The 13,068-nt window shown below is 24.8% G+C and overlaps 1 protein-coding gene across 2 annotated transcripts in view; it reads left to right on the plus strand.

Annotated features, from left to right (window-relative positions):
• Pde9 (phosphodiesterase 9) overlaps nt 1-13,068 on the plus strand; it is a 35,639-nt gene that overhangs the window by 2,769 nt on the left and 19,802 nt on the right. For both annotated transcript variants that reach the window (XM_035096776.1, XM_035096777.1), the window contains exon 3: nt 8,219-8,381. The gene's annotated coding sequence lies outside the window, so the exon portion shown is untranslated. The remainder of the gene's footprint in view (nt 1-8,218; nt 8,382-13,068) is intronic.

Here is a 13,068-nt window from a genome sequence, read left to right on the forward strand (position 1 = left end):
CTCAACATAACATTGGTCGTGGCGTCATGTGGTCAGATCGAATGCTTGAGTTGAGGGCTTAGAGTAAAGACTCGCACGGTAGTAAATCGATTGCGTAAACGTGTGACGTTTTATATATACATATGTATATATATATATATTAATTTATGTATATAAACAGAAAATGTAAATGGTACAGAATTAAGTAGAAAAAAAAATAATGTTTATAATTTATTTGATTATTATCATAAACAATATATATTGGAGTTTAACGAATTTTTTATTATGTTGATAAAACATATTATCATCATATACAAGTATTGCAATCGAGTCTTTTTAAGTATGACGATTAAAATATCAGTTAATACTTGTACAGGGCTTCATAAGACGTGGAAAAGCCGATCAATCAAGTAGAGCTTATATAGTTTGATTAAAGAAATAATAAGTTAGTGCTGGTTGGAGAAATAAGAATTTTCTCCCAATAGAAAGTAATAAGAGTATATTACTCTGATATATTATTACAAAGTGGAAATTGATCAAAAAAAAAAAAATAATAATAAAAACTTGATTATTGTTATTATCATTTTTAATAGGTGATTAGAAAGATATTATTACTTGGATAATAAATATTTATTTCCGTTACAAAGAGTGTAAAATATCTAATAAAAATTATTCAACTCTACTGATGGAAAGTTTTCGGTCAGGTAGGGTTCACTGGAATCGATTGTATAGAAGTAGGACAAAGGGAAAGGGAAAAAATAGTTAACGGACAATATCGTTATGTTTTTATTTTTCTTTTCTTGGTATTGTGTTAATTGAAACATCTTTTTTCATTTGCAAAAATAAAAATATGATCTTGTTGATTTATTTAGAATTTAGGTATTAAATTAGAGCAACATAAATGTATATTTTCGACATAGTTTAGTAATAGTAACGAATATTTTATGTACTATTTTGGAGTCAACATTGATAAAAGTGTTTGTGTATATATGTTGTACCAAGTTTCCGGTATTCCAAGCCACTAGGTATATTTTATCTCTCTCTCTCTCTTTCTCTCGTATTAGTAACATTGACGCACGTAAGTGTATGTATCACAATTTACATAATTTAAATATCGATTTGTAAGAAAATATATGGGTCAGTGACATTCATTTAGTGAAAACATGAATTTTGCATTTTTTAGTTTAACAAAATTTTATGCTTAAATGATTGTTGTAAATTGACAAAAGATTAAAAAAAAAAATCAATAAATAACAATAAATAATTATTAATGATTAAAAAAAAAAATTTTTTTTTTCATTATTCTTTTGTTAATTACTACAGAAGTTAATTTTTGATGAAACTAAATCTACTACACATATAAAGAAAAAGTTTATTTTAAGAAGATGAAAGTTTTTTTTTTTTATTTGTTAGCCACTTAGTAGTTGCGGATAAAATAAAATAGCTTCAATCAAAGTTTCTTTAATTATTATTACTATTATTATTGTTACAGAATTTCTAGAAACTTTTCTAATGTTTTTTTTTTTTTCATCTTTTCGATTCATTAGTACTTATGGTATTAGATTAATTGAAACAATTAATAAAAGACAAAGGGTGATGGAAAAAAAAAAAAATATTTATAAATAAAAAAGAATACATTTACAGTAAAATCAGAGATAAAAGATGTCTTTTTTTTTTTACTTTTATAAAACAATATGTCATTCGTTTGTGTCTGGTCTCTTACTTCATAACATAAGTCTACACTTGGTCTCACTTTATCCACAGACAATCTCGTTCAAGCTGTCTCCCATTTAAAAGCTGATGCTTCCAAGCAGGTGTGCCGGATGCATTCTGTACATACCGTTCAAGCCTCTCAGTCTCATCCAGCATCGCACGTCGACCTTCTTCTCATTTTATTTATTTATTTTTTTTCTACTCTTGCGCTTCTTCATGTCACATTTGAAGCTTCCATTTCACCTTTCATTTGTTTTTCTCCTCCTACCTTACAACTAATTTTTACTTTTTTCTTGAAATTATTATTTCTCCATAATCATAGAATGTTGTAGCTACTTGAAAAAATAAAAATGATCCAATTATTTAAGTTGATATTACATTTGAAACTATTTTTATTTTATCAGTTTACATTGTAATAGGATTTAGATAAAGCTTCATGCAGTGTAATTATAAGCTTTACAATAATTTTTATTATCTTCTTTATCATTATCATTTACACTTTATTTTATTTAATGAAATTGTGCACTTGAATTTAGTTAGATATGAGATACGTGTATATTTGAGGGGAAATGACTTATAAATATCGACAAATTGATTTGAAAAAAAAAAAAATTATCAGATTTAAAAATGTATTCACAAATTGGCGACGAGTGAATTTATCGAATTAATTGGATTCGTTGTGAACATGAACTGAAACGATATATAGGTCATGTCCCTCTTTCCTCTGCTCTTCTTCAACTTCCTGAATTTAACTTGAAATTATATTCCTGCTCACTGAACGATCGATCGCTCATATACTTGCATACACTATTCGGCGTCCACATCAAAATTGAGTCTTCTTGCAACCCCTTCTCAAGTATCTTCTAAAGCATTATGTTTAATAGTAAATTTCAAACACGAATTCTCGTTATCTCTGTACTTAAATATAAAGTACTATTATCATTTATAATACACTAGAGTCTATGTATTGTTAATTCTATCTACTTTCAACTGATTTAGCTTAAAATTATTTATATTATTTATTTAATTATTATTTAATATTCAGTTAAACATTTTTCTCGTTGAAAATACATAAGTTAAAATAATTTAAATGTATCACAGTTTCTTTTGTATTTTTAATTTACATAATACGTACTATACTTTATTAAATACACATTGATAATATATTTGTTACATTTTTTTTTTTTTGTAGATATAAGTGTAAAATAGATGTCTAAAAAATGTTAATATTGTGGATATAATTTTTTTATTAATTTAAAATTTTTGTCAGTAAATGAATGAATTAATTAAACATACTGTTGATTTTGTATTATGGTAATATTTATTGAAGTTAAATAAATATTTAACTAATTTACACGTTTTAAATAAAAATATATTAATTATCAGTATTAATTTCAAATACTCAAGTAATTATTTGTCTGTTATTGAATAATTCGAGTGGAATACATAATATATGTGATGATGAAAAAAAAATTTTTTTTTTTTTTTAATTTCTAGAATTAACATATAAATGAATAGTAAGTTAAAAATATAAAAAATGAACTAAAGATTAGAATTTATAATGGATCTATCAATTTATGTAGAAAAAAATATTGCTACAATGGATACAATAGATGGCTCTTATAGTTGATGTAAAATTATATTATTAAATTATTCATTTTTTAAGATTAAAAAATATTGTATAAATTTATACAATTTAATTTTTTAAGGATCCATTAAATAGAAAAGGCCCTTATATTAATTTCTTAAGGTAAAAAAAAAAAAAACCCAGGGCCCTTTGAAATAAAATTAATTTTTTTTTATGAAGTATACACACTAGCTTTCTGCATCTTTATTAATTTTTCTTCTATTATTCCAAAAAACCAAAAAAGATTCAAAAAAAAAAAGGTTAATGCGTATTTTTTATGAGAGTTTAGACTAAAATTATTAATAATAACTTATTTTATTAGGAACAGTACGATAAAATTTAATTTTTTTTGACATAATATTTGTTATAAATGCACGTACATTATATAATTTTTTTACAAAAATTAAAAGGACTGTTAATAATCTTTAATTCTAATGTAGTAAAAAAAAAATCTTAAGAAAACATTAATTTTGAGTAAACTACCTTAAATGGAAAAATTTTTAGAGACATTTTTATGCTATTCATAGTTAATCTATTGAGCTAACAGTTTAATATTTGTAAAAATTTCCATTGTTTAGTAAAATAGTTCTTATATAAATGTATAATCTGCTTGGGAATAATCATTCTTATGTACTATCAGTCTGGTTTTAATTTTATAAAATTAACTTATAAGTTTGAGGAGAATATAATGATTAAATTTACCAATGACAAAAACTTTTATGTTTATAGTGCTACTTTGTATGTTTAGTAACTAAACTGATGAATTTAAAAAGTAAACAGCTTCATAAAATTATTAACTCTTTCAGTCATGCTTTTAAATTAAGAATAGTTTGATCATTTATATTTCAGTTTTAGCATCATTTACAACTAAAATATTACAGAGAGTATTTAGGCTTTTGAGAAATGAGATGGTTATTGACACTAATCACCATGACTATTGATAATAATAAAACAATTATCAATTATGTATGTTATTTATTATTATTATTATTAAAAACTATAGTTTAGAACAGCTATAAATTATTATAGAAAAATATTGTTGTAAATTATTATGAAATATGATTATTACAAATGATTATAAAACTTTAATTCATAAGAAATTATATAAATTTATTTATCAATTAAAATGAAATCAAATATTTTTTATTATTTATAGGAAAGTGTAGTTAATCCTCAGCCCTAGGATTAGGGTGGGATGTATCACTTAATAAAAAGGTCTAAGTTAATTGAAAAAATATTAAATTCATTCAACACAAATTTATTTTTTTCTTTTAAAAAAAAAGATTGAGTAAAAATCACCCTCCAGGATAGTAAAATTAGCCCTTACCACTTCATAAAAATTCCTCTCTCGAAGGGTAACTTTTTCTCAATTCTTCTCTCCATATATTTGTAATGAATTTCCATTTTATTTTCTTCATCTTAATGTTTTCTTTAGTACATACAATTTTAATAATATAACAATTAATCTATCTATTGGTCTATTCACCCTACTTATAGTTGAAGTATTTTTTTTTTTTACATCCATTCAAAAAACAACAAATCTTTGACTAAAAAAAAATCGGTAGCGCATAACGATAAAGTTCTAAGATAAATGACAGCATGACTGGACGATTACTAGAATCGAGGTTAAGTGTAGAAAAAATTAAACGTGATTTTTTTAAGAAGCTTAATCGTGTTTCGTGCAATATCGTTTGACCGATTGGCATAATTTGATTGAAAGAACGGACGTTGATTTTGTTATAAAAAATATTTTTATAATATCCGAAATTTTTTCATTATAACAAATAGTTCGACTTCCATTAAATCATTTTATCCATCAATTTTTTTATAATTATTTTTAATTCAACCAATAATTAAATAAATTATAAAATACCTACGTTGATTTTTTCTTTTTTTAATTTTTTAAAATAATATTTAACCTGACAATTAAACCTCTATCAAAATTACAAATATTTTAAGTTAATTAAATTCTGCGTACGTAATTATTTTTAAAAATAATTTAAATTACTCTGTGCCATAGATAATAGATATAGTTTCGGTATTTGGTAAATAGGTCAAATTAAAGATTATGTTGTAGTAAAAAAAAAAAACAGTTGATATGTGTAAATAATTCCAAATAATTTTAAATACATTTAAAACCTCGCGATTTACTAATCATATATTCTTTTGATAGTTGAATACACGAGGGCGTGACTATCAGTGACAAGAAGTTGTTGATAAATAAACAAATATCTTGAATGATAAAAAAAAATTAACATATCAATATATGTTTATTAAATATAATATTATTTACATTTTATTGCTGAGTATAGCAAAACTTTATAATATTCCACATCTCAAACTTGGATCATTCTAAACTTCTATCGTCACTCTTAAAATATTATCAAATACTTCACTTAATAGTTTACCCTCTTCATTTAAACTTGTCATGTATGCTTCAAACACCGACTAAAACATTGATATGCATATATATTTTGTCATTTTATCTTTTTCTTTTATGTTTTTTATCAGTTAGAAGATACTGTTAAGAGATTTATTAATATTGCGATAGTAAGTGTCGTAAACACTTGAGGTATTGATCATCATTTTCTTGCGAATTTTGTGCTTAACATTGTAACAGGTGTGATATTACTATTTATTTCATATAAATAATCATATCATTAAAAAATTAATTTTTTTTCATTATTAAAATATGTTTTAGTCTAAATAATTGCGATAAAAATTTTTATTAATTCTAAAAATATTTTATTCATTTAATTAAATTATAAATTTTAGTTTATTTATATTTTTATTCCAATAAAAAAACACCTTTTCCTTAGCAATGAAAATTTTTACACAAACAATAAAAATAATAGAAAAATATAAATTGCTCAATAACTGTTGTTATATTTCCCATCATTAAAATCCTCTATTTTAATTAAACTACTACTTTAATATCTAGAATTATTATTTTTAATGTCAACAAATGAAAAAGTTTATAAAATAAATTTAAAATAATTTTTAATTCAATTTAAATTTAATTGTTACAATTTTTCGAATTTAATAATTAATAATAATAAAAATTGTAATATCACTGTAAATTTAAGTATTTTATTTTAAAACGTTTTTAAGTGTTTTAAAATCGAGATAATGTTAATCAAATAGGTAACGTTATATTAAAACACTTTTAATGTTTTAAAATAAAACACTAAAATTTACCATGATTTTTTGGTGCTATTTCTCATCGGTTTTATTCACAAAACTGAATAAAAACTAGAAAGAAAAACCGATCGTATTGAATAACTCCATTTCAATGAGTAATGGATAAACGGGATATTATTCAGGAAATGCAATAAGCACCAAATGTCATTTGATTTTCGGGCAGCCTCAAAGCCATTTCACTATTGTGGAACATCTCTGTCGTTCTCAGCACATTACACTACATTAGGGCACTATATTCGTATTACGCTAACGTAATATCATAGATTATAGCTGAGATGACCACTTCGCGGTTGTCCATCTAAGCAGCCATCCACCCATGTAATTATCATTTCAATAGTAATATAACTGACATAATATATAACCAAGTGCATTAGAAATGCTTTGGCTTCGATGTTCGTAAGTCATCAGCTATATATATCTATATATATACATACAAATATGCATATTCATGTGATAGACATACATATATGTGGACATTATTGATGAATCTAATCAGTATGGTCAATAGAGATAAAAATATCGACTAAGCTAACAATTTGAATTATAATGTTATATCACATTATTCATAAGTATCATGATCACTGCAAATCTAGAAAAAATTCAAGTGTTTAATGATAAATTATTTAAAGTGTTTAATAATTAAATATTTAAAGTGTTTACAATGTTAAACAGCATAAAAAAATTTGTAGTATTTTAGTAAATGGCAATAAGTGATGTAAATTCGTGTACAAAATTGTGTTGGATCCCAAGACTTCAAGTGAACTTTATCTTTATTTAGTAAATTAAGTACATTAAGGTTTTGTTGAAATATTGGTTAAATATCATCAAAAATTATTCTATTGAAAGTATGATGAGTGGTCTAAGGATGTTGGTAGTTAAAAAAAAAAAGCAAACCTAAGTAAATGATAATAAAATCCCAGGGAAAATCCCAGTATCCATAAAAACTGTTTAGGAAAATAAACAATTTTAGTCCTGGTAGACATCTGTGGGCCACACTTCATATTTTTAGTTATATAGTTAGGATAAGTACTTTAGGATAATTTTTTGAGTTAGTCTTTTGTAGATTCTCGTGAAGAGAACATCATAAGGAAACTTTTGGATGATTACCTTCCTATAGTCCTAATTAAAATAAAGACATTTCATCAATTGAAATATCAACATTCTAAATATTTTTAGTAACCTATTTCCCAACAGGTTTTGAGATGAGATGCTTCTCGTACAAAGATTTTGACAAAACTGATTGCTTAATCCTAGGGAACATTCTTACTTAAAGGGTCTAAATTTTGAGGGAAAGGGTGAGAGTAGAAAAAATGATATGAACCTGTAGACAGGAAGTGATTTAACTTTGGTGAAATCGTAACGAATTGGAAACTTAACATTTGGAAGGTTGGAAAATATATTTCAAAAAAGGGTTAGGATGATTTCTCTTGGAAGGTATTTTGAAAGGGCTGTTTTATAACAGGATGTATAAAAAGGGAGTTCGTGACAAATATTAGAAACTCTAGTGAAATCAGGTTCTACTTATTTTCTCAACTTATGATAATGGGAGTGGTATCTAACAATTGTCATAGTTTGTTGATGATGTTTAATATTGCAAACACTTAAAGTATTTCGTTTCTAAACACTTGGGTTAGCAGTGATAACAAAAAATAATCATTAAATCTTAATTAAATCATCCAATTTCTTTATTCGTTTCAGAAAAGCTGGGCACCACATGAAAAAACAACTTCTTTTAGCATCATTTTTATATAAGTCCATTTAATTTATAGAAGAAAACAGAGAAACAAGACTAGAAAGTTATTCAAGTTAAACAAGACGGAAATGATCTAATGTAAAATCGTAGTTGATGCCTAATCTTTAGGTGAGTTATTTATTTTCATATTCTTTACAAATTTTAATTTGTTCAGCCATTAGATAAATACACACATATTTTAAATGATGAAAAACAAGTTATTTACGTGAATATTCTCGAAGTAGCGAAGAACATAATATTTAATATCTTGATTAATATAACTGGCAATCTTGGTCAATAGTTGATTTATATGATAACAGAAAAATTAATATTTTGTAAAAAAAAAAAAAGTAGCTTAAGAATTTATTTTATTTTTCCTCATGCATTTTTATTTTTCTTAAAAATGTCTTGAACGTGATTAAAGCATTCATTATTAATTGAAAAAAAAAAAAAAAAATTAATTCATTTAAAAAATTATTTTCAAATTCACGTCGAAACTGGTCTGACATTGGACTCTTTATTGTAGTTTATAGTATTTTCAAGCTCAGCTCAATGGGAAATTTTTCCCTTGAGAGATTTTACTATGGGACCACAGTATAGAGCATAACAAATTCGAACCGGTCCAACATGACTCCATTCCATAGTAAAATTTCATTCAAATCTGTAGAAAAAAAAATGTAACATTCTTTTCATGTATAGGGTACCTTTGGTCCAGTGTTGAATAAGTGTTTAAAGAAAGCTAAATATTGAAATTGTTTTCAATGTTAAACGCCCTAAACAAACTATAGAATTTTCATTAATCATTTTTAAATGTTTAGTTTTCTTCAACCACTTGTTAGACACTGGATTTGCAGTGTTATCATCCCAATCATGTATCACAACAGGATCATCATTGACATGGTAACTAATTCTGGTCTAGTCATGAGACATGATTGAAATGATAACACTGGATCACCACTATCCAATATGAGTGAAATACATTTTCCTCCACTTTCTCATAAAATTTATCATCCAATATTTTAAATTATTCTTTCACTATCAATAAGTAATTGAAGATGTTTACTTAAACAGAATATATAATCTTTCTTCGGCTCGTTTTTTAAAAAGCTTTTATGTAATATTTATACTTGACACCAGCAGTAACAACAATAGACTGGTATCAAAGTACCTAACTGACAGCAATACAAAATGCATAATCCCCCCTTCGAGAGTAATTATACAAATGTATTTTGATATTACTTTGGGACTGTATAACTGACAAGATGTCGATGCATTTCGTTATTATATTGTTGATGTTTATACAAAATCGATGACTCGTTAGACAATAGTAACATTGAAGTTCAAAAATATTGATGAAATTCAGTAACATAAACTGCGTAATATCTACATGAAAACAATTGAAATTTTAACTTTTAATATTTCTAAATATTATCATAAAATTAATAATTAATCATACTTGAAGAAACTTGTCAAAGTATACTGAAGTATATTGATTAAAGTTGTTTGTTTTAATGTTTAATCTTTGCTGTTTGACAGCTTTTATTGACAGACAATCATTTCATTATCTTAATAGTTGAAACTTTTATCACGTATTTATTATTTCCTGAAAAGTTCATCAATTGTCTACCTTGTTATTAAATGTTTCTTCATATAAGTAACAATTTAATTACAAATAAGTCAATTTTAATTGTCAACTAATTAATTACTCATCAATAAGTTCAAGAAGAAAGTCAACATTTAGTGAATCACTTTACTAAATGATGATTATTTCTTCCACTAGTGTTCATTAAAAGTATGTTCTCTGAATACAAATGATATAAACATGTATTAAAGTGAATCACCAAAATTTCTTCAATTCAATTAAATGTTTGTTCCGTTGATATTAGTTGGAAAAATGTTTTCTTCAACAGCACTAGAATAATAATAAAACAGTAACAGATATAAGGAACCAAGTAATTTATTGGAGAATAGACCGGAAGTAACATGTAATGTAATTTGCTGTCAAAATGAGAAGGTTGTAACACTGTTGAATGGTTGTTTCCTTTTGTCGAGAACATTAATTATCTGGAAGGATAAATTTATTTTTAATGAACCACTAAAACATTTTTATTTAATTAAATAAAACTTACTCTATTTTAAGAAGTCGAAATAATTATTTCTATCAAACAAAAAAAAAAATAAATTCCCTTTTTTCTTTTTATTCGTTTTATTTTTGTACGTGATTTCCTTGTGTAGCACAAAGCAAGATGATATGAAGATCTATGAACGTTTCAAGGCAATGAGAATATAGAGACAAGTATGAGAAAAAATAGAAAAAAAAGGTAGCAAAAGGGTATATAACACGTTTGTCACATTGTGCTATGATCGTAGAAAAGTTGGATTTATTATTACCTCAAGAAATGATCTGGTCATAAAGAAAATACACTTTTTTTTTTATTATCAATTTTTTATTTTATTTTATCTCTTCAAATAATAATAATAATAATATTTATTATTATTTTCTACGAAAGATACATTTTATCAACAACTATAAAAATAACTTTAAACTTATTTGTCTACATTTAAATAAATTAAATTTAAAAGAAATTAAACTTTTTAAGTCACTATCTGCGATGTCTTTCGTATTATTTGTTACTTATACAACCAAGATAGTGTCTTTTCTTTTGTTCATCACAGCTATTCAACTGCGCATTCTCTTAAAATAATAATTATTTTTATGACCTCATAGAAGTATTCACCTAATGGTATTGTTTAATTTTTAATTTGTTTTTTTTTCATCTTTATATTATTACTAGTTATTTTTAATTTTTGTTATGAAATTAATAAGTGTCAATTCATTATTGAATATTTTTCATATTATTATAAGGAATCGTGGTGGAATGGCATCAAAAAGTGTTGGAATATAAGTAGAAAAGGTGTGTCATGGCGCCATGGGGCATTCAATATCATTAATGCTAGACTAATTTAACTTGAGGTCGTAAACAATATCATAAAGACAGGGGCGTGTAGATATATAGACCACACATCCAGTATGGCAGAAAGATTGCACACTGGAAGGTGGTATATTTAAAGAATAAGTTCTTGTAGACTATATTTTGAAACATGTTTTTATTCTCTAATAATTGTCTTTTTGAAAGCAAGTTTAATTTACATAATATACATAAGGTATAAAATTCGATAAATGATTAGATAAAATTATAATAATGTAATAAATTAGTATTCATCGTAATTATAACTAACCAATTATTTTTATCAGAATTATTCATAATATTTAATTTTGATATCAAATGTATTTTTCCTACTTCTATCAGTTAAACTCCTTAAATAGAAATATTTCTAACGTAGTTTCCACCTGAATGTTACTATTGAAGTGTTCAGCAAATACTATTCAATATGTGCTATTTTTCTTGTCTATAAAATTGATTACAATATAATTAATCAATAATTTATCATTAAGCTTTAGATAATATTTATTTAGAAATTATTTCATCAAAGATACTTTTTATTTTAAACAAAAATTAAACTGTTTGAATGATCATTTAAGCTTGTATTCCTGCCTGTTAAGAACCTCAACAAGTTTCACTCAAACTTTCCCTGTTTCAAAGTAACAATCAGTTGTTAAGCATATAATCTAACTTTATTTATTAAAAATTTGTTGACATTTGATAATTTGACAGTAATTAACAGTGACATGTTTGTGTTTAATTAATCGTTATAAATAAATGATTTGAAAATAATATATATCTAGAGTTGAAGATTTAGGAAAGCTTATCATGTAGAAGATGTAGGTCTCCAGGACATTATAGCCTGCTTGATTTATTATCATCGATAAGTCCTCCTTGTTCATTTATATGGGCAAATATTTAGAAATAATTTCCACACCCTATTTGCTATCAAGTGATTTAAATAGTTAGTTTTTTATTTAATGCTGTCAGAAATATAACAGTGATGAGTGTAGGTACATATAGGAAATTAGCAAACACTAGTATTGGAGTAACTCGAGTGATAAAGTAGGCATTATTTTTTTTAAAGATGTACCTAGATGGTGGTGATGATGATGAATATTTACTAGAAATATTTTAAAGGATTACATATTCATTAGCATTGAAATAATTAGGATTATTAAAACACATAATCTCAAAGAGTTCTGATTTAAGTGATACATATAAAAAGTAAAGTTTCATCAGCATTATTTATAGTTGGTATCTAAGATATTGATATATTGAATGAAATATTACCTAAAAAAAGCTCCAGAATAAATAAATGTTTAGATGCTATTATTGTTCTATATTTTTATTGAATTAATTTTTATTTATCTTAGAGAAAAATGATTATTATTAATTGAAAACAAGGTTATCTTTTGCGGTCATTAAACTTGAATTCACCCTTGTATTAACCCCATTGTGAGTATCTAGTGCAGTCGTCTAGCAACCTAACTGACGTTCAATTCCCATTGGACACTTCTAAATTCAACCACACATTCTCATGCACTTAATTCTATGTATAGTTATAATATTCCAACATTGATATATAAGAAAGAAAGGACGAAAGAGAGAGAGAATACTATTAATTAGAATCAAATCAATAATTAGATTTGAAAATAATTTTACTTCTCAACTTTGACCTGTAAGTTTTATACGTTTAAATATTCAAACTATAACAGATGAAAAAATGAATTTACCTTTTATTTCATATCCACTAATATATAATGATATAATTGAATTATTATTATCATGATAATGATGGTATTAACTAGATGACTGATGTCTTTTTCCCCTTTTATTTCATTTATTTATTTAACATATAATTAAATTCA

Source organism: Chelonus insularis, unplaced genomic scaffold, assembly GCF_013357705.1.
Source record: "Chelonus insularis isolate UGA/USDA-ARS -01 unplaced genomic scaffold, ASM1335770v1 contig_145_pilon, whole genome shotgun sequence".
NCBI classification, from domain to species: Eukaryota; Metazoa; Arthropoda; class Insecta; order Hymenoptera; family Braconidae; genus Chelonus; species Chelonus insularis.